Raw genomic sequence first — 23,860 nt, forward strand, 5'->3', positions numbered from 1 at the left:
CCAATGACAGATGAAAAACCATGAAGTGATCCATAGCCCCTTTTCATCCAGGTTGAATCACAAGAGACACTCAAATCTGTCTTCACTACACAGGGTCGTTCTTCCCCTTCATTTTTAATATCTAAACCTTCCACGACATCTGCTTTCATGTCTTCCTTGCACTCATCTTCAAGAGCACTGAGGAGGTTTCCGTTGTAACCACTGAATCTAGACACTGGTGCAGGCATTTTCCTCAAGCCACAAAACATATTTGTGCAATCCCTGTCTACACCTAAGCATCTCATGGCGTGGCAGAATTTTGTATTCTGATCATACCGAAATCTTTAACTGAACATCTTGTTTACAAACTTTGCACAAAATATGTATATTACTTACAATGCCAATTCTGTCACTGTCATCATACAGAATAAGGCCCTTTGTTCCACCATCACCACAAGCACACGAAACAATAATCGTATGGGCAAGTATTTATAAGTAAATTAATGCACTGGAAAACTTGTCTTTGGCAATGTACGCAGCATCATCCATTTCTTTACCAACTATCTTCTTTGATGAGGCCGCGCGGAGTGGCCGCGCGGTTAGAAGAGCCATGACAGGAATTGCGCGACCTCTCCCGCCGGAGCTTCGAGTCCTCCCTTGGGCATGTGCGTGTATGTGTGTGTGTGTTGTCCTTAGCGTAAGTTAGTTTAGAGTGTAAAACTAGAGACCGATGACCTCAGCAGTTTGGTCCCTTAGCAATTCACACTCATTTGAACATTTTCTTTGATGAACTCAGTGGCTTTGTCGAAAATCGTTCTCCACACTTAGGAGCAACATGTGTAACACTGTTACTTAAATTTCCTGTGCCTTTTTACACGTGAAAAGCAACATTTTCTCACTTTTTTTTAATATTTATCTACTGTTACGACCCATTTCGAGCAAAACGGGTTCATATATCCAAAAATAAGAACTGAAATAAGTTTGTAGCAGGACGTACTATTGAAAAAATGCATGTTGTAAACAAAGGAACAGCCTTTTAGTCTCATTTGCAGCTCCGAGGAGGTGTGGATAACAGCATAGGAACAGGGGACATGTCACTTGCAGACGCCCAAACAAACTATTTTAAAATATATTTCTATTTGAATTCGATTATGCAACTTTGCGATGATATTCTTAAAGAATCAATCTAATAAATTACGCAATTAGAAAAATCTAAGTTTTTCGTTATTTTGACCTACATCTGCCCTTAAACGACACAACGCGGTAAGCAGTCGGTGGTTCTGCCTTCAAACAGGGACCCGAGACATCTGTCTGAAAAGTTAAGGTTATCAAATAAAATGTCTAGTAGTTGCAAAAGTTTCTCCAGGAACTGCAGACCAGTACTCGTGAATAAAACTATTAGTCTTAGATAAATCGGATATTTCGCAGGAATGAAAATTCGTACTTTCTAATCCATCGAATGACAAAAAAAAGTGATTAGTCAGCAGAGAAAGTCTCATCTTCATAATACACCGCTTGTTTCTCAAAACAATACATCGTTTGTTTGTGAAAACAATCAGTGCAATACAGAGGTCACTTATTACCCCGTATGGACTACGTCTGTGTTATTCAGTCACTTGTATTAGATATACCGGGTGATCAAAAAGTCAGTATACATTTGAAAACTTTATAAACCACGGAATAATGTAGATAGAGAGGTAAAAATTGACACACATGCTTGGAATGACATGGGGTTTTATTAGAACCACCCCATATTGCTAGATGCGTGAAAGATCTCTTGCGCGCGTCGTTTGGTGATGATCGTGTGCTCAGCCACCACTTTCGTCATGTTTGGGCTCCCAGGTCCCCAGACCTCAGTCCGTGAGATTATTGGCTTTGGGGTTACCTGAAGTCGCAAGTGTACCGTGATCGACCGACTTCTTTAGGGATGCTGAAAGACAACATCCGACGCCAATGCCTCACCATAATCCGGACATGCTTTACAGCGCTGTTCACAACATTATTCCTCAACTACAGCTATTGTTGAGGAATGATGGTGCGCATATTGAGCATTTCCTGTAAAGAACATCATCTTAGCTTTGTCTTACTTTGTTATTCTAATTATTGCTATTCTGATCAGATGAAGCGCCATCTGTTGGACATATTTTGAACTTTTGTATTGTTTTGGTTCTAATAAAACCACATGTCATTCCAAGCATGTATGTCAATCGGTACCTATCTATCTTCATTATTCCGTGATTTATTCAGTTTTCAAATTTATACTGACTTTTTGATCACCATGTACATTTTGTGATATGAGAATTTCTTACAGGTGCATTGTTTCTTTGTAAAAGTTACAGGGAAATAAACGTCTTATGTGATACGCTTCATGTTGTTTTTTCATTTAAATGTCAAAAGCGCCTGCTGTTAGTGGCGTTTGTATATTATGTCCGTTACTTATGTTCCTGTAGTCTTTCTTCCCAATACGTATGTGAATGATATTTCATCTATTCCGAGTTATTAAAACGAAGCCGTTTACTAATAGCAACAAAATTTCTGAAGTGTGGCTCCATTATTAAATTTTTAACTGTAGAACCACTGCATATTCCTAAATTTTCGGTGTCTCAAAGTAAACTATTTGGCATGTAGCAAGGTGGAATAAACAAAACTGCTCTTATCCCACTCCTAATATAAATACTTTCGTATTTTCTTTTCCTTCTTTCATTTACATACCAAATCCATGTAGCACAATTATTTCCAGCATCAAAATTCTTTGTCAAACAGTATTACATCAAGTCTTCTAATTCAGAGCACAATTTATATGTATCTGATATAAGTATTACGTCTAGAGACATTGAAGGATCTTCCAGGAAAACTATGTATATTTAAAATTTGACATCTTTAATTAATTATTGTTTGTTTCACTACAGTCATAAGTCTTTGGAAAGCTCTGATTCCCTTCGAAGTGAAGAACCACTTGTTTTTCTTTCTAAACATTGTGATATGACTAGTCAAGCGAATTGTTGAGTATTTATACCAGTTTTAAAATGAAAACATTACAAGAACCTAGTGCTCTGCTTCTTTCCTCTAACTTTACTGTTTCCAGTAAGCTTGAACATTATTAAGAAAATTGTCAGTTATTAAACTCTGTCCAGTGTAAAACCCGAGCGCGTAGAATTTTTGACTGACTTTAGCAGCAACGAGAGGAAACTGAGCGCTGGAAAATCCACGCATAAAAACAGAACTACATTTCAAAAACGTACACTGGCTGAGAGACTGTGGTCGATGTAGAAAACTATTTACTGTTCTTTCACGTCCAACTGCATGAGACGACCTCGGGGCTATAACGGCCACAGGTGACCCCGAAGTTATAAAGCTGCATTCTTCTTGAGATACAGATTGCAGTGTTATCTCTGGCTGAAGCCATAGTTCTCGATTAGAATTATCGTTCGCTATTCTATTGGCTCTGAGTCGACATCCACATTTTACCGCACTTGAAATCTTACTTTTTGTTCAAATTACTATAAAGTTTGTGAAACTCTATGCAGGCTTTATACATACAGGCACTGAATGCATTGTCTTTGCTAAAACAATCTTCTGACTGAATTATATTTCGTGTTTTCCAACTCGGACAACATCTTCTGTTAGCGACGATTTGTCAGTATGTGTCAGACGTTAGTTCTTTTGTGTTCGATTATGCAAGTATTTATCTCCTAGTCTGTGTGTATATAGCGTATTAAACCGGGGACCTAGAAACGCAGGAGATGCTTCGTCCCGCCGTAGCCTTCAGTGGTTCACCATCCCACAACAGGACAAAAAAGTCCATCCACCCCACCGCCGCCCCATACCGAACCCAGGGTTACTGTGCGGTTCGGCATCCGCCAGTAGTAGACCCCGACCACCCACCCCACCCTCTCGGGAACGTCTCATACTAGACGAGTGTAACCCCAAATATTTGGTTGTAGAGTAATTACGGTGTATGTATACGTGGAGACAGTGTTTGCGCAGCAATCGCCGACATAGTGTAACTGAGACGGAACAGGGGGAACCAGCCCACATTCGGCGAGGCACACGGAAAACCGCCTTAAAGACCATCCACAGGCTGGCTGGCACACTGGACCTCGACCTAACCGGATTCACGCCGGGGACCGGCACGCCTTCCAGCTCGAGAAGCAGCGCGTTAGAGCGCTCGGCTATCCGAGCGGGCTTATCATCTAGTACATACTTTTCTATAATTACATGGAATTTTATACCTATCTAAACTCCAGACAGAAATCTTTGCAGAACAATTCCTAACACTTAAATAAGTATTCGATGTTAACGAACTCCTCTTTTTCAGGAAAGCTTTCCTTGTTACAGCAAGTCTACATTTTACGCCCTCCCTGCGTCAGTCGTCATCAGCTACTTCTTGTCTCACTGTCTTCCCAACCACTGTTTTCTCTTCAAGTCTTTCGGCTCTTACAACTAATCTACCTTCTGTGCAAGTTGCAAAAAGGCTTTCGCCTCCTGAGTTTTATCGAACTTATAGTGGGAATTTCAAGAATGTATTCCAGTTAACAATGTCTGAGGATTTTTCTAAATCTACACATATTACAAATGTAGATTTTCCTCTCTTCAACCTATCATCTAAGACACGCCATAGTGTCAGTGCTACCTGGCCTATTCCTACATTTCTGTGAAATCCAAACTAATCTTCCACAAAGTCTACTTCTACCACTTCTCCATTCTTATGTAAATAATTCGTGTAAGTTCATAGACTGAAGGCTTTCACGGCAGGTGATGATATCACTTAACACTTCCGGGCTGAGATGCCGTAGTCCATACCTAGAAGTCACCCCTGACGTTTCGCCTTCGGCTGCGGAAGAGATCCTCCGACGACAATCGTCTAACTGCAACGAGAGCGCGAGTGTGCGCAGTATGTACAAGCCACCCAGAGGGCGCCGCTGCCAATCACGTGACGTGAGCTGTGCTATGATCCCTGATATTGCCAACTTTCTCAATTGAAATTAATCGATAGTCATGTTGTTGCTGCAATGGTGACTTCCATATTTTATCGACCTTAATGCCTTCATCTTTTCTATTAAAATTATAGTTGTGTTTGGCAGTCTCAATGGCCTCTCTGTACATAATAATGCGACGTCTTCGCTATGACGGTCCTCTCACTAAACTTTCTTTCATGACCACATTCCTGAAACACATGTTCCATTACAGCCGATTTATCAATATGTCCGAGGCAGCAGATTGATTTTCCCTGTAGTCGGCTTCCAACAGTTTTTGCATTCCTCACTAAGAAATTCGTGTTAGTATTTTGCAACCATGATTTATTAAACCGATAGTTCAATAGTTGTCACACATTTCAGCATCTGCTTTCTTTCGAATTACAATTACTACATGCATCTTGGAGTCTGAGCGTATGTCGCCTGTCTCATACATCTTGCACGCCATATGGAATAATTTTATCGTGGCTGACTCATCGTAGACTATCAGTTGCTTCTGACAAATATCGTCTCCTTATGAGACCTTGTTACGACTTCGGTCTTTCAACCTGTAATATCCACGACACTATGTTCTAGCCACAAGATGTTAAAATGAGCTAAGTGTACAAACTTCAACAAATATTATGGATACTAAGTGTAAAAAAGACTGTATCGTGTAAAAATGACGATAATTATTTCATTATTTCAGTAATAATTTAGTTTCTGTGTGAATTAAAACTATTATCAGAGAACTACATTCATAGACAACGACTATAATAATCATTTTTGGTATCTGCGATAATTGTGGTTCAGTTGTTCTTCCTTTGCTAACCGATGAACTGTTCGGACGTGAGACGTGTGAGGTCTGTAAAGAGAAAACACTGTAAATATATGGTTAATAATTATTTGCAAAATAGAGTCGCTATTGTCTAGACGTGGATCTGTATTTATTTCAATTGTAATCCAATCTAATTAATGTTTTTAAGTGTTAGTTTTCAGCTCCGCAATTAGGAGCTCAGCCATTAGCACTAGTAACTTACAGCGGAATTTATTAGTAGCTGGCATAAAAAATATGAAACATTTTTCGTTGAGAATAATTTTAAATGCTAAAGAATAGAGAACAAAAGGCTTAAAGACTTTTATCTGAATATATTAATTTGATATAAAAGGAATCGAAAGTAACAATAGACAAACTGACTATCGTCTGTCTGCCGCCATCTTAGCAAAAATATCTCCGCGGCAGTTTTGAATCGAGAATTTTAACAACCATAAATGATGTTAGATATAAATAAATGGAAACAAATGTGCACAGGTGATCCCGAATCTACTTTAAAAGACAGAAATCCACTCAGATTGAATCTTTAAAAAAAGTGCTCACAGCACGTTGCCTAATATAAAGTTCTTATTTGCTGATGTATGAAGCCTAATTATTTCGGACGATTTAGATGAAATATTTTAATATGAGACATACTTCAGTGTAACTGACTAAATGTTCCTTTTACTAGAGAAAACTGCTTCCATCTTAAGTAACAGTTGGATAAAGTCTGATAAATGATATGCAATTTAGTGCCACTCACAGGACTTTACAGACAACATTTCTACACAACGTCAAGTGAAGATTTCTTTAGCAGAGTGACAAATATTAGGCGGGAGAATAATTTCTGAGATCAAATGAATTGTTACGCTGACAATAGGAAACTAGTTTTACATACATATTTTTAATCTACCTGAAATAGCATTTGTTGTTGTTGTTGTGGTCTTCAGTCTTGTGACTGGTTTGATGCAGCTCTCCATGCTACCCTATCCTGTGCAAGCTTCTTCATCACCTAGTACTTACAGCAACCTACATCCTTCTGAATCTGCTTAGTGTATTCATCTCTTCGTCTCCCTCTGCGATTTTTACCCTCCACGTTGCCCTACAATGCTAAATTTGTGATCCCTTAATGCCTCAGGACATGTCCTACCAACCGGTCCCTTCTTCTTGTCAAGTTGTGCCACAAACGCCTCTTCTCCCCAATTCTATTCAACACCTCCTCATTAGTTATGTGATCCCCCCATCTAATCTTCAGCATTCTTCTGTAGGACCACATTTCGAAAGCTTCTATTCTCTTCTTGTCCAAACTATTTATCGTCCATGTTTCACTTCCATACATGGCTACACTCCATACAAATACTTTCAGAAACGCCTTCCTGACACTTAAATCTATACACGATGTTAACAAATTTCTCTTCTTCAGAAACGCTTTCCTTGCCATTGCCAGTCTACATTTTATATCTTCTCTACTTCGACCATCATCAGTTATTTTGCTCCCCAAATAGCAAAACTCCTTTACTACTTTAAGTGTCTCATTTCCTAATCTAATTCCCTCAGCATCACCCGACTTAATTAGACTACATTCCGTTATCCTCGTTTCGCTTTTGTTGATGTTCATTATGTCCTCCTTTCAAGACACTGTCCATTCCGTTCAACTGCTCTTGCAAGTTCTTTGCTGTCTCTGGTAGAATTACAATGTCATCGGCGAACCTCAAAGTTTGTATATCTTCTCCATGGATTTTAATACCTACTCCGAATTTTTCTTTTGTTTCCTTTACTGCTTGCTCAATATACAGATTGAATAACATCGGGGAGAGGCTACAACCCTGTCTCACTCCCTTCCCAACCACTGCTTCCCTTTCATGCCCTCGACTCTTATAACTGCCATCTGGTTTCTGTACAAATTGTAAATAGCCTTTCGCTCCCAGTATTTTACCCCTGCCACTTCTATAATTTGAAAGAGAGTAGATCAGTCAACATTGTCAAAAGCTTTCTCTAAGTCTACAAATGCTAGAAACGTAAGTTTGCCTTTCCTTAATCTTTCTTCTAAATAAGTCGTAAGGTCAGTATTGCCTCACGAGTTCGAACATTTCTACGGAATCCCAACTGATCTTCCCCGAGGTCGGCTTCTACTAGTTTTTCCTCTCGTCTGTACAGAATTCGCGTTACTATTTTGCAGCTGTGACTTATTAAACTGATAGTTCGGTAATTTTCACATCTGTCAACACCCGCTTTCTTTGGGATTGGAATTATTATATTCTTCCTGAAGGCTGAGGGTATTTCGCCTGTCTCATACATCTTGCTCGCCAGATGGTAGAGTTTTGGCAGGACTGGCTCTCCCAAGGTCGTCAGTAGTTCTAATGGAATGTTGTCACTCCAGGGGCCTTGTTTCGACTCAGGTCCTTCAGAGCACTGTCAAACTCTTCACGCAGTATCATATCTCCCATTTCAACTTCATCTACATCCTCTTCCATTTCCATAATATTGTCCTCAAGTACGTCGCCTTTGTACAGACCCTCTGTATACTCCTTCCACCTTTCTGCTTTCCCTTCTGTGCTTAGAACTGAGTTTCCATCTGAGCTCTTGATTTTCATACAAGTGGTTCTCGTTTCTCCAAAGGTCTCTTTCATTATCCTGTAGGCAGTATCTATCTTACCTCTAGTGAGATAAGCCTCTATATCATTACATTTGTCCTCTAGCCATCCCTGCTCAGCCGTTTTGCACTCCCTGTCGATCTCATTTTTGAGACGTATGTATTCCTTTTTGCATGCTTCATTTACTGCATTTTTATATTTTCTCCTTGAGTCAGTTAAGTTCAATATTTCTTCTGTTACCCAAGGAGTTCTACTAGCCCCCGTCTTTTTACATACTTGATCCTCTGCTGCTTTCACTACTTCATACCTCAGAGGTACCCATTCTTCTTCTACTGTATTTCTTTCCCGAATTCTTGTCAATTGTTCCCTTATGCTCTCCCTGAAACTCTGTAAAACCTCTGGTTCTTTCAGTTTATACGGGTCTCATTTCCTTAAATTCCCACCTTTTTGCAGTTTCTTCAGTTTTAATCTACAGTTCATAACCAATAGATTGTGGACAGATTCCACATCTGCCCCTGGAAATGTCTTACAATTTAAATCTGGTTCCGAAATCTCTCTCTTACCATTATATAATCTATCTGATACCTTCTAGTATCTCCAGGATTCTTCCGTGTATACAACCTTTTTTCATGATTCTTGAACCAAGTGTTAGCTATGATTAAGGTATGCTCTGTGCAAAACTATACCAGGCGGCTCTCTCTTTCTTTTCTTAGGCCCAATCCTTATTCATCTACCATGTTTCCTTCTCTCCCTTTTCCTACTCTCGAATTCCAGTCACCCATGAATATTAAATTTTCGTCTCCCTTCACTACCTGAATAATTTCTTTTATCTCATCATACATTTCATCTGCAGAGCTAGTTGTCATATAAACTTGTACTACTGTAGTAGGCGTGGGCTTCGTGTCTATCTTGGCCACAATAATGCGTTCACTATGCTGTTTGTAGTAGCTTACCCGCACGCCTATTTTTTATTCATTATGAAACCTACTCCTGCTTTACCCCTATCTGATTTTGTGTTTATAACACTGTACTCACTAGACCAAAAGTCTTGTTCCTCCTGCCACCGAACTTCACTAATTTCCACTATATCTAACTTTAACCTATCCATTTCCCCTTTTATATTTTCTAATCTACCTGTTTGTACCCGTGGTCTAGGGGTAGCGTATTTGATTCATAATGAAAACGTCTTCAGTCCCGGTTCGATCCCCGCCACTGCCTAAATTTTGATAAATAATCAGCATTGGCGGCCGAAGACTTCCGGCATAAGAAGTCAGCCTCATTCTGCCAAGAGGGCGGAGGAGCGGATAGAGGTTCAGGGCACTCTCTTGTCCTAGGGGTGGGAAATTGTCCCTAAAGGCAGAAGAATCAGCAATGATCAACGACATGAGGATGCAGAAGGCAATGGAAACCACTGCATTAAAGACGCGTAACGTGTATCCACAGGACATATGGACTGTAATTGAAGAAGTGTCGTGATGATCTCTCCATTGGCAAAAGATTCCGGAATAGTCCCCCATTCGGATCACCGGGAGGGGACTGCCAAGGGGGAGGTTACCATGAGAAAAAGATTGAATAATCTACTAAAGGATAACGTTATACGAGTCGGGGCGTGAAATGTCAGAAGTTTGAACGTGGTAGGGAAACTAGAAATTGTGAAAAGGGAAATGCAAATGCTCTATCTAGATATAGTAGGGGTCAGTGAAGTGAAGTGGAAGGAAGACAAGGATTTCTGGTCAGATGAGTGTCGGGTATTATCAACAGCAGCAGAAAATGGTATAACAGGTGTAGGATTCGTTATGAATAGGAAGGTAGGGCAGAGGGTGTGTTACTGTGAACAGTTCAGTGCCCGGGTTGTTCTAATTAGAATCGACAGCAGACCAACATCGACAACGATAGTTCATGTATACTTGCTGACGTCGCAAGCTGAACAGATACAGAAAGTGTATGAGGATATTGAAAGGGTAATGCAGTTTGTAAAGGGGGACGAAAATCTAATAGTCATGGGCGACTGGAATGCAGTAGTAGGGGAAGGAGTAGAAGAAAAGGTTACAGGAGAATATGGGCTTGGGACAAGGAATGAAAGAGAAAGACTAATTGAGTTCTGTAACAAGTTTCAGCTAGTAATAGCGAATACCCTGTTCAAGAATCACAAGAGGAGGAGGTATACTTGGGAAAAGGCCGGGAGATACGGGAAGATTTATTTATTTTATTTATTTATTTATTTATTGTTCCGTGGGACCACATTAAGGAGAAGTCTCCATGGTCATGGAACGAGTCAATACATGAAATTATAACACGATTGTAGAAACAGATAAAATGAAATATAAGAAACATATTCAGTTGTAGATTGTAGAAACAGATAAAATGAAATATAAGAAACATTTTCAGGCGACACGTCGTTAGTTTAAATAAAGAAAATCATGAATGTAACACTGGAATTTGCTTAAATTTTTAGCTCTTCCAGGAGATCCTCGACAGAATAGAAGGAGTGAGCCACGAGGAAACTCTTCAGTTTAGACTTAAAAGCGTTTGGGCTACTGCTAAGATTTTTGGGTTCTTGTGGTTGCTTATTGAAAATGGATGCAGCAGAATATTGCACTCCTTTCTGCACAAGAGTAAAGGAAGTGCATTCCACATGCAGATTCGATTTCTGCCAAGTATTAACTGAGTGAAAGCTGCTATATCTTGGGAATAAGCTAATATTGCTAACAACAAACGACATTAAAGAAAATATATACTGTGAGGGCAATGTCAAAATTCGCAAACTGTTGAATAGGGGTCGACAAGAGGTTTTCGAACTTACACCACACATAGCTCGAACAGATCGTTTTTGAGCCAAAAATACCTTTATGAATCAGAAGAATTATCCCAAAAAATAATACCATATGACATAAGCGTATGAAAATATGGGAAGTAGACTACTTTTCGTGTTGAAATGTCACTTATTTCAGATACTGTTCTAATGGTAAATAAAGCGGCATTAAGTTTTTGAACAAGATCCTGAACATGGGCTTTCCACAACAGCTTACTATCTATCCGTACGCCTAGGAACTTGAACTGTTCCGTCTCGCTTATAATATGCCCATTCTGTCTGATTAAAATATCAGTTCTTATTGAATTATGAGTTACAGACTATAAAAACTGAGTCTTACTGTGATTTAGCATCAAATTATTTTCCACAAGCCACGAACTTATTTCATGAACTACATTATTTGATAGTGTTTCAATATTACATACAAGATCCTTCACTACCAAGCTGGTGTCATCAGCAAACCGAAATATTTTTGAATCACCTGTAATACTAGAAGGCATATCATTTATATAAATAAGAAACAGCAGTGGCCCCAGCACCGATCCTTGGGGAACGCCCCATTTAACAGTGCCCCATTGGGACTGAACATCATTACCACTCTCAATATTGGGGAGAATTACCTTCTGATTTCTGTTCTTAAAGCAAGAGGCGAACGAATTGTAAGCTACTCCCCTTACTACATAATGTTCCAACTTCTGCAGTAATATTTTGTGATCAACACAGTCAAAAGCCTTCGTTAAATCAAAGAAAACACCTAACGTTCGCAACCTTTTATTTAATCCGTCCAAAACCTCACAGAGAAAAGAGACTATAGCATTTTCAGTTGTTAAGCCATTTCTAAAACCAAACTGTACATTTGACAGCAAATTATGTGAATTTAGATGCTGCAGTAACCTTGTATATACAGCCCTCTCGATAACTTTAGCAAACACCGATGGCATATAAATAGGTCTATAATTATGAACATTATCCCTGTCTCCCTTTTTATAAAGTGGCTTCACTACTGAGTACTTTAATCGGTCAGGAAACCGACCACTCCTAAAGGAAAAGTTACAGATATGGCTAAGTACTGGGCTAACATACATGGAACAATACTTCAGTATTCTGCTAGATACCCCGTCATATCCATGAGAGTTCTTGGTCTTTAGTGATTTAATTATTATCTCAATCTCCCTCTTGTCAGTATCATGGAGGAGCATTTTAGGTAACAGTCCTGGAACACTTTTTCTTACAAGCGCTATATGATTCCCTGTTGGGACTAGGTTTCTATTTAGTTCACCTGCTATATTCAGAAAGTGATTATTAAATACTGTACATATATGTGACTTATCAGTGACACGGACATTCCCACTATGCACTGATTCTATATCCTCAACCTATCTCTGCAGACCAGCCACTTCCTTTACGACTGACCATATGGTTCTAATTTTATCCTGAGACTTAGCTATTCTATCCGCACACCACATACTTTTTGCCTTCCTAATAACTTTTTTAAGCACCTTACAATACTGTTTGTAATGGGCTGCTGCATTTAGATAGTGACTGTTTCTAACGTTTTGATATAATTGCCACTTTGTTCTACAAGATATTCTTATCCCTTTAGTCAGCCACCCAGGCTGCCTGTTTGTGCTAGTACACTGTTTTGAACGTTCTAACGGAAAGCAACTTTCAAAGAGCACGACAAAAGTCTTGAGGAAAGCATTATATTTATCGTCTACTGTATCAGCACTATAAACATCTTGCCACTCTTGTTCCTTGATAATGCTTACAAAAGTCTCTACAGTAACTGGATCAGCTTTCCTAAAAAGTTGGTAACTATATTTAACATGTGTTGCAGCACAAAAATCTTTTAGACTTAAAATTTGTGCATCATGATCTGAAAGGCCATTCACCATTTTGCTAACAGAATGCCCTTCTAGTAATGACGAATGAACTAAAATATTGTCTATGGCTGTTCTACTGTTCCCTTGCACTCTCGTTGGAAAGAATACGGTTTGCATAAGATTATATGAATTAAGGACGTCTACCAGCATCCTTTTCCTTGCACAATCACTTATACAATTTATATTCAAGTCACCACATATAACTAACTTTTTGTATTTCCTGTAAAGTGAACCAAGAACGTCCTCTAGCTTTAGCAAAAATGTTGTGAAATCGGAGTCTGGGGATCTATAAAGAACAACAGTAAGAAGTTTAGCTCCAATAAATTTAACCACACCTGCACAACATTCAAACACCTTTTCAGTGCAGTACTCTGAAACATCAATTGACTCAAATGCGAAAACGTTTTCCACATACATGGTTACTCCCCCACACCGCAAAGAGCTCCTAGAAAAGCTGCCAGCCAACCTGCATCCTGGTAAAGGAAGCCTCTGAATTATCTCCTTATTTAAGAAGTGTTCAGATACACCTATAATTTCAGAGTCAACATCTATAAGCAGTTCACTAACTTTATCTCTAATGCCTTGTATGTTTTGATGAAATATACTAATTCCCTCATTGATCGGATACCTAAGCTTTGTCTAAAGTGGTTTCTTTGTTAGAGAGACTTCCCTTAAGCAGGAATACCAGTCAGCTGACTTCAATCTAAAAAAGGGTACAGCTCTAACACCCACAACTACCGGAATTTTCCCATGAGTGATTCCACCACCACCACCTATGCTGTCACCTATAAGCTTTGCCAACCACCCCTTTCCATACCTGTTGAGGTGCAGGCCATGTATAATGAAACCCGTCCTGCTGATAGACTCCACAGACACCACTGAAATGTGACTCATGCCTTCTGTCATTAGCGCACCCTCAAGTCTCATATTATTACGCCTGATGGCTGTATTAAGATGAGGCCGATCATGACGCTGAAACAGTTCCAAGAAATGCTCATTTGTGTTGCCAGCCTGAGTGGCTATCTTTCCCAGGTCACCATCTATGTCATACTCCCCATCCCTATCAATACTATTACCAGCCCCACCCACAATCACTACCTGATCCACTATTGTAAAATCCCTACATAACCCCATTACGTTAAAAGTCACCTGAGCCAATCCTGCATTTCAATTACATTACATCATGGTCAGACAGAGATTCCGTAATCAGATACTGGATTGTAAGGCGTACCCAGGAGCAGATATAGACTCAGATCACAATATAGTAGTGATGAAGAGTAGGCTGAAGTTCATGACATTAGTCAGGAAGAATCAATACGCAAAGAAGTGGGATACGGAAGTACTAAGGAATGACGAGATACATTTGAAGTTCTCTAACGCTATAGATACAGCAATAAGGAACAGCGCAGTACGCAGTACAGTTGAAGAGGAATGGACATCTCTAAAAAGGGCCATCACAGAAGTAAGCAAGGAAAACAGAGGTACAAAGAAGGTAGCTGCGAAGAAACCATGGGTAACAGAAGAAATACTTCTGTTGATTGATGAAAGGAGGAAGTTCAAACATCTTCCGGGAAAATCAGGAATACAGAAATACAAGTCGCTGAGGAATGAAATAAATAGGAAGTGCAGGGAAGCTGAGACGAAATGGGTGCAGGATAAACGTGAAGACATCGAAGAATATATGATTGTCGGAAGGACAGACTCAGCATACAGGAGAGTCAAAACAAACTTTGGTGACATTAAAAGCAACGGTGGTAACATTAAGAGTGCAACGGGAATTCCACTGTTAAATGCAGAGGAGAGAGCAGATAGGTGGAAAGAATACATTGAAAGTCTCTATGAGGGTGAAGATGTGTCTGATGTGATAGAAGAAGAAACAGAAGTCGATTTAGAAGAGATAGGGGATCCAGTATTTGAATCGGAATTTAATAGAGCTTTGGAGGACTTACGGCCCAATAAGGCAGAAGGGACCGATAACATTACATCAGAATTTCTAAAATCATTTGGGGAAATGACAACAAAACGACTATTCACGTTGGTGTGTAGAATATATGAGTCTGGCGATATACCATCTGACTTTCGGAAAAGCATCATCCACACAATTCCGAAGACGGCAAGAGCTGACAAGTGCGAGAATTATCGCACAATCAGCTTAACAGCTCATGCATCGAAGCTGCTTACAAGAATAATATACAGAAGAATGGAAAAGAAAATTGAGAATGCGCTAGGTGACGATCAGTTTGGCTTTAGGAAAAGTAAAGGGACGAGAGAGGCAATTGTGACGTTACGGCTAATAATGGAAGCAAGGCTAAAGAAAAATCAAGACACTTTCATAGGATTTGTCGACCTGGAAAAATATAAAATGGTGCAAGCTGTTCGAGATTCTGAAAAAATTAGGGGTAAGCTATAGGGAGAGACGGGTTATATACAATATGTACAACAACCAAGAGGGAATAATAAGAGTGGGCGATCAAGAACGAATCGCTCGTATTAAGAAGGGTGTAAGACAAGACTGTAGCCTTTTGCTCCTACTCTTCAATCTGTACATCGAGGAAGCAATGATGGAAATAAAAGAAAGGTTCAGGAGTGGAATTAAAATACAAGGTGAAAGGATATCAATGATACGATTCGCTGATGACATTGCTGTCCTGAGTGAAAGTGAAGAAGAATTAAATGATCTGCTGAACGGAATGAACTGTCTAATGAGTACACAGTATTGTTTGAGAGTAAATCGGAGAAAGACGAAGGTAATGAGAAGTAGTAGAAATGAGAACAGCGAGAAACTTAACATCAGGATTGATGGTCACGAAGTCAATGAAGTTAAGGAATTCTGCTACCTAGGCAGTAAAATAACCAATGACGGACGGAGCAAGGAGGACATCAAAAGCAGACTAGCTATGGCAAAAAAGGCATTTATGGCCAAGAGAAGTCAACGAATATCAAATACCGGCCTTAATTTGAGGAAGAAATTTCTGAGGATGTACGTCTGGAGTACAGCATTGTATGGTAGTGAAACATGGACTGCGGGAAAACCGGAACAGAAGAGAATCGAAGCATTTGAGATGTGGTGCTATAGACGAATGTTGAAAATTAAGTGGACTGATAAGGTAAGGAATGAGGAGGTTCTACGCAGAATCGGAGAGGAAAGGAATATGTGGAAAACACTGATAGGGAGAAGGGACAGGATGATAGGACATCTGCTAAGACATGAGGGAATGACTTCCATGGTACTAGAGGGAGCTGTAGAGGGCAAATACTGTAGAGGAAGACTGAGATTGGAATACGTCAAGCAAATAATTGAGGACGTAGGTTGCAAGTGCTACTCTGAGATGAAGAGGTTAGCACAGGTAAGGAATTCGCGGCGGGCCGCTTCAAACCAGTCAGTAGACTGATGACAAAAAAAAAAAAAAAATCTACCTGGCCGGTTAAGGGATCTGACATTCCATGCTCCGATCCGTAGAACGCCAGTTTTCTATATCCTGATAACGGCGTCCTCTTGAGTAGTCCCCGACCGGAGATCCGAATGAGGGACTACTTTACCTCTGGAATATTTTACCCAAGAGGACGCCATCATCATTTATCCATACAGTAAAGCTGCATGCCCTCGGGGAAAATTGCGGCTGTAGTTTCAAACATGGTTCAAATGGCTCTGAGCACTATGGGACTCAACAGCTGAGGTCATTAGTCCCCTAGAACTTAGAACTAGTTAAACCTAACTAACCTAAGGACATCACAAACATCCATGCCCGAGGCCGGATTCGAACCTGCGACCGTAGCGGTCTTGCGGTTCCAGACTGCAGCGCCTTTAACCGCACGGTCACTTCGGCCGGCGGCTGTAGTTTCCCCTTGCTTTCAGCCGTTATCAGTACTAGCACAGCAAGTTTGTTTTGGTTAATGTTGGAAGGCCAGGTCAGTCAATCTCCCAGACTGTTGACCCTGCAACTACTGAAAAGGCTGCTGCCCCTCTTCAGGAACCACACGTTTGTCTGTCCTCTCAACAGATACCCCTCCGTTGTGGTTGCACCTACGGTAGGGCCATCTGTATGCATGAGGCACGCAAGCCTCCCCACCAACGGCAAGGTCTATGGTTCATGGGGAAGGGAAATAGCATTTATAAGTAATTAAAGTCACAAAATACTATAAATCGGTTCCGCCACAAACCTAAGCATCCCAAAATTGACCCACTCCTCCAGTAAACACATGCTCACATCTTTCAAAATTTATGTTAAACCCCATTTTACACCACTGTTGTGCACCTCTCTAAACATACAGCTCATGTCATCATCATCTTGGCAGAAGTGATTTGGCCATCAGCAAGACGCTAAGCGAACATCTTGCCATCATTTATAGACACAACTATATTACGACGGGAACGTTTCCATGACATTAATGTCAAATAATTGTGAATAATGTAAGTGTTCTTGCGTATGATTGTCGCATATCTTCGGTCAGCGGAATCTCACCAGAGACTTTTCTGCCTATGTTAACTCTACAAGTCGTGCCACTGTATAAAGTTGTAACAGTTCGAACATATAACGGACTAGTCTCTAAGATTCCAGTCCACATTTTACAGAGGGACATCCTATTGTTGGTTTTATTATTAGCATTTAAAACCATATGGGTCTCTAAAACCCTGGCTAATCTTCCAGATGATTTAGGCAAAACACACTGTCTGTGCATGATCATTCGGAAGTGAACCCGTTTTTCCTTTTTCGTTCCCAATCTATGACTGGACTGTCCTTTTACAGTTTTCCCATATAATAAAGAGACTGAATTTGTTACATTTTCCTGTCTATCGTGTGACCATTTCATCTTATGAGTTGTTGGTGTTTTCTTTTCCTTTGCAATGCTTCTCCCCCCCCCCCCCCCCCCGCCTCCCCTCCTCACCCTTCTTAGCAACTGAAAACATAGGCGATTAATCCAAAAAATTCGACAGTTCGGTGGCAACCCATTTGGGCCCGAAGACGTCGTTCCTTCACCATCATTAACTTTTTTCCTGATTTTCAAAGTCAATTATTTCGTCCTGTTCATAAAGGGAGATAAACAACTTATTCTCATTTCTTCCAAAGCATTATGGACGGATTTCAGAAAACAGACACCTGAATACTGCCTGCATTCTTCCAATGGAAGTGCGGTAATTAGAATCGTTTGTATTCTGTTACAACTGAGATACCTCACAATTTTCTACGCTTTATTGCTTCGTCCATCTCCATTCTCCTCAGTGTATCTAAACCTATCACCTCATACTTCATTCTTCGCAGTCGTGACTGCTATCTTCATCTCTGCTCTGTATCTTACATATTTATTACTACTACGTTCTCTGACATTAAAACAAACTTCTAATGTTTTTGTTTCAATGTTTTCTCAATGTTCTCATTTCGCCACTTATTTCTCTTTTGAAGTTGTGAGTTGCGTTCAATAATCTTAAATTTCCTTAAATGCTGCCGCTACACGTCTTCAGTATCTTTATACATATTGTTCCCAGACGCGTATTTAGATTATTCAGTTTCACATTCAATCAAAGCCTATACACCAATACATTTTAATCGTTCTCCATAGTACTAAGGTTGTACTACACACTTCTCTTCATCGACGCGTCTAACATCATTCGTAAAATGTTTTACTATCGGGAAAAATGTTTTTCTTTCCAGAATGTGTAATCAGTGTCACATTCTTTACCTTTATACATATCCACGTTGTAAAGTTTCATATAGGATTTTGCCTCCTTTTAATGTTCTCAGTAATACATTTTCTTTTGTGCATAGCGCGTGTTGAAGTTATTTAATGCTTATCATTCTGCTTAAAATAATCATTTTTAATTATCATTTCTATATCTTTTTGCCATATTGCATCCATTGCTTTGACCGAACATGACCACTGAAATCGCGTAAAAGAATCATTTATTTCCTTCTGTCGATAGTGGCCAGTAGTTGGCCTAATTTCTCATCGTGCTTATCCTCGGCATTAACTCTATCATCATTTGATGAACATCCACTCCGGTCACAATCATTTCATACACTTGTCCTTATCGACATCTGTGTATAAACGGATACAACCGTTCAGCTACTCACTTCCTTTCCGCACTGGGTGTATTATTCCCAAATTCATAATCCGTTTGGTATTGCAACGTCGTGTTCTTTTAAACCCGTCGTGTTTTTTCTTTCTAAAACATTCGGTGATATAGTGTTTTCACCGCAGAGTCGGGATCTAGTCCATTGCCGCGACCCCCCACCAGCAGGACCAAGTAAAATTATTTCAGAATTTTCTTCCAATAGCGTTTGATGAGCTGACACCATTCACTTTAAGAGAGCAACTGTTGTGGAGAGAAGCCTCTTTCGGCTTCACGACTGTTAATAAATGAGTTTACTCTCCCTCCCCCTCATGAAGCCTCTGGACTTCGTACTCATGGTCGTCCCCATTGGAGAATAGAGTCCGCCTTCTACGTTGCGAACTTCTCGTGGTTCCTTCACGTCTCCAACCAACTGGCAAGCTAGTTAAGTTGTTTACTCTGTTGGTCTTCTGGCTCACTGTGTAATACAAAGCCGTCCCTCCACAGTAAGGAACTAGTCCACAGGGATGGAGGAAGGACTGTAAAAGTTTTACCTACTAGAAATCATAGTGCCGTAGTAAGATTTCGGTGGATATTCCAGACTGTATCAGTGGTGCTTACCCAAGAAGTTAAGAAGTTTCGCACGATGGTCGTCGAGAGCCTGTTGGCATTGTAATGTAGCAATTCCATCCTTGATGCATTCACCGCTCTCGTCTGGTACATCGGTTGCCTAGCAAAAACGGTGTCATATAAATCAGTGCTAAAAGACGTATCTATGTGTAAGAAGTGCCATTGAACTGTGTCGCAGCTGTCGAAATATAATTATCTGCATTTTCCTTATCGCAAGGAAAATTTGATGGAGAAGTGAGATAGCAGGTAAGAGCGATTCCCTTTGCTGTCGCCTGAATTCAGTCCTGATGGCTCACTTCTAGCTTTTCTTCTGTGATGAGAGCATAACAGGAAAATCACACCTGATGTGTTCAAGGGGTTAAGAAGATAAACTACACCTACCAATCCGTTAGAAATGCCTAACAGGTTTTGGATGTACAGTAAGTCAATAAACGGATCGAAGTAGTGTGTCCAGACACTCGGTTGCCACTTTAAGACATAAACAGAGGATGACAGAGATGTTACTAGAGAAGTTAACTATGGCTACAACAGTCGATTATTGCACAAACACGAAAAGGTCTATGTTGATATAAGCGCCAAATGACTTGATAGGAAAACTTATACAATTGTTCTTGGAGTTTACTAAAGAACATGATCCCTTCCTAGCAGCAATGTATTGTAGTTCAACTGAAGGAGGAAGCGGTCCAAGTGATTGGAAAATATGTATAGGTCATTTGAGTTATAATATTTTGTGGTGGGTTCAATGCAACCCCCACCCCCGCCTCTTGGTACTGCGTGATAAGAAAAATGTGTTGGTACTGTAAGGGTTAATAATCAGTCAGGTGACATGGTCTCTCCACTTATTTCTGTAACCCTTGATCTGTTCGTAGACGCTTTTAAATCCTGCGTCATGTCTTATTCCTTGCTATATGAGATATACTATACCGAGTTTGTCTTCTCCAAAGGCTCGTGTCTTCAGGTTGTATTCATCACTTAAATCAGTCACTGGATCGTTTTGACTACATTTAGTGATCAGAACGTTTTCCCGACACCCGGAGAGAAGCAGATTGAATTTCGTAAACATATGTTAGACTGCGTCCTCCACGCATTGTTTACCTTATGCGGGCGGTTGTCGTACTTTGCATTCATCCCATTGACTGTATTAATTACATATGTAAATTGAACGTGGAGGGGGCAGAAAGGAATGGAAAGAGGAAGAACTGTTCATGTGTCCTGCATCGGGACGTTACTCGGATTCACCGATGACGAGTGGAATTCAGTACTGGACCGGGATTGGAAACTAGGACCCGCTGCTTACTAGAAAGTGGCGTTAACCTCTGTACCATCCACGTGTATCGTAAATGCGCGGTTTTTCTCGGACTGCATTTTGTGCGATCCACACTCCTGCCTAGCACTATCTATCCGCAGTCGCTGTTCATGTTGTCCATCGTCGCTGACTTGAGATCCCCGCTGGAGGTCAGACTTAATTATGCATCCACAAATAAGAAGGTGGATCGAGGCAGTCAGTTATATGAATGCGTGATGTCTGTCCTTTCGGACATGTCCGGAAGAACACATATCACTTGTTCATATTAAAACGTGGTACTTACTGGAATTAAGGAAAACGTAGAAGGGAGGACCCACCAACGTAATTTTCCTTTCAAACAACCTGTTTATTTAACAATATATAAACTGTGTTTTAGAGATAATCGAAGCATTTAACCGTAAATTTTCTTTAACAAAATGAACAAATTTGTAAAATCCCTTTGAATTGAAACATCACCCTGTATAAGCTTTTAATCTTTGTAAAAGACATCCGAAGTGCTGTATTGCAAAGTAGCAAACACTATGACAATGATTACAAGACGGCCGGGCCTGCAGCCCGCCCGTTATCGGGTGAAACAGCGGTGTTTACTACCTCACTGGACACAGTCTGTCTTATAAAATGCCCTACTGCAACACATGAAACTATATAAGAACCATAGATGACAAGAGTGATTCAGTTATTCAAAACTCATGACATAACTTTTATTTTGAAAGCTGTATGTTAAAAGTTCGGGGTTAAGATGAGTACCTATGCTTAAAGGTTAAACAGATTAGCAAACAATATGACAATGATAAGGCTTACTTCAAAGCAACCAACCTCTTAATTTCAATCGGCAACAAAGGTGCGACTGGATCCCAACCCGTCCTTCTGATAATTTTATTTTGACAAGCGCCCTGGTGACAGTTGACTGTCAATATTTTCAGAGTTAAACTGATTGTCAGTTATTAAGACCGCTCTGAACGGAACGTCTTAAAACATTACTTGTGAACACTTATTACAAGAGAACTCACTCGGCGGAAACACAAGATCCAGCTAAAATGCACTAATAATGACCCGGTCTTTCGAACACAGAAACGAACAGCTTAGTACAACCGGTTATTAATATTATTACTAATGACTGAGAAATGCAATTAAAATCAAGGAATGGAACCGGTTAACAGCTAAACCTAACCAAAATTTCCCTCTTTTGTTTAACAGCAACCTATGACTTTATACAATTGTTCCGGCTGTATTTACGACCAGAGCTGATTAATTATAACTTTAATGATCGGGTACAAACCAGAAAATAATGAGGGCAGGTACGCCAAGAATCAAATGACCACGAGTATTACAGAATGTTACTCCCCTTTATCAGCAAGCAGTTCCGTGGATCAACGGTGCGTTGCAGCGGTTACTGTGTGGTGCAGCTGAAAGCCAGGTAGAAGAGGGCAGCCAGGCTACGAGCGGTCGTTGCTAACCTACCGATGGGATGTCGGCCTGCTGCTTGGAGTCGACGCTGACCCCGGTGAAGTACTCCGGTATCTTGGCTCTGCGCAGGCCGTCCTTGCGCAGCTCGTGGCTTCGGATGCGCGGACCTCGTGACCACATTTTGTCGCGACGCTACCGCAAATCCGCAGACTTCGTGCTTCTCTCTCGGGCCAGCGAACCCCGTAATACCTTCTATGGACACAACCCACAGATATCAAATGTTCCTCATAGGTACTGGCAATGGTGACACAAGGAGGGATGGTCGATACTACATCTGAGCCAGTGGAGCCAGACAGAACAGTCTACTAACTCATTGGTGCCATGGCTCAGCCTCCATTTCTCAGACCTGAACAAGTCTTTCCCCGGGGCTAAGAACCCATCATTCCCCTTTCCCAGGTCCCTGACCAAAAGATTGACCGGGCTTAAAATTTTGATAATGGAAGATGGACCTAGTAAACGCTGAGCAAGCTCCTCAAAGCGTTTATCCCGGGAAGTCCACCCAGGAACTTTCCTCGTGTAGACAAGATTCTCTATCTTCCCTGGAAAGGGGGCGATTGTTTCTATTATAGTGACAGACATGACGATCGTGAGCCGTCCTAATAGTTGCTCGATCTTGCCCTGATTTCTCCTTAAGAACCTCCAGAGTGATAGATGTAAAAGATCATTTATCTCCCATTGATTGGAAAGGGGGGAATTCATGGGATATTCGAGCATTAGGCTACCTGGGGTGGGCTGGTATGCTTCCTGCCGTGCAGCCTTAAACGCTAAGTTTAATTAGGGCGAGATGGTATCCCACTTCTTAAGCGATTTAGGTGATAAATAATCAACACTGACTTCAAGCTGCGGTTAATCATTTCGGCAAAGGAAGCCTGAGGATAATAAGGTGTGGTGGTAACATGTTTTATCCCGTTGCGAAAACGGAATTGTCTAAATGTCTTTGACAGAAAACCTGGAACGTTATCCGTAACCAACGCCCGCGGTAGCCCTAACCATCTAAATATATTATTAAGATGAGAGATGGTGAAAAGAGCGGTCACACAACGGCTAGGTGTCAACCAAACGAACCTGGAGAAGGCGTCCACCACAAGAAGCACATACGAATTGCCTTTCTCAATCTGGGGAAGCGGGCCCACATAATCAATAAGCAATTTGTCTAACGGATGCCCTTCCCGTTCCGACTACAGCAGTCCCCTTGCCAGGGAGTTACTTGGTTTTCCCTTCTTACAATCTCGGCATTCTTTGACTAAACCTCTAATGTCTTTATAAAGTGTCGGCCAGATCAGCTGGTCAGCTGCTCATTGACCTTCTCTAAGGTTTAGTAAACACCTGAATGTCCTCCTACTGGAGAGCCATGAAGGCACCGGAAGACCA

This window comes from Schistocerca serialis, chromosome 6, assembly GCF_023864345.2.
Source record: "Schistocerca serialis cubense isolate TAMUIC-IGC-003099 chromosome 6, iqSchSeri2.2, whole genome shotgun sequence".
Classification (NCBI taxonomy): domain Eukaryota; kingdom Metazoa; phylum Arthropoda; class Insecta; order Orthoptera; family Acrididae; genus Schistocerca; species Schistocerca serialis.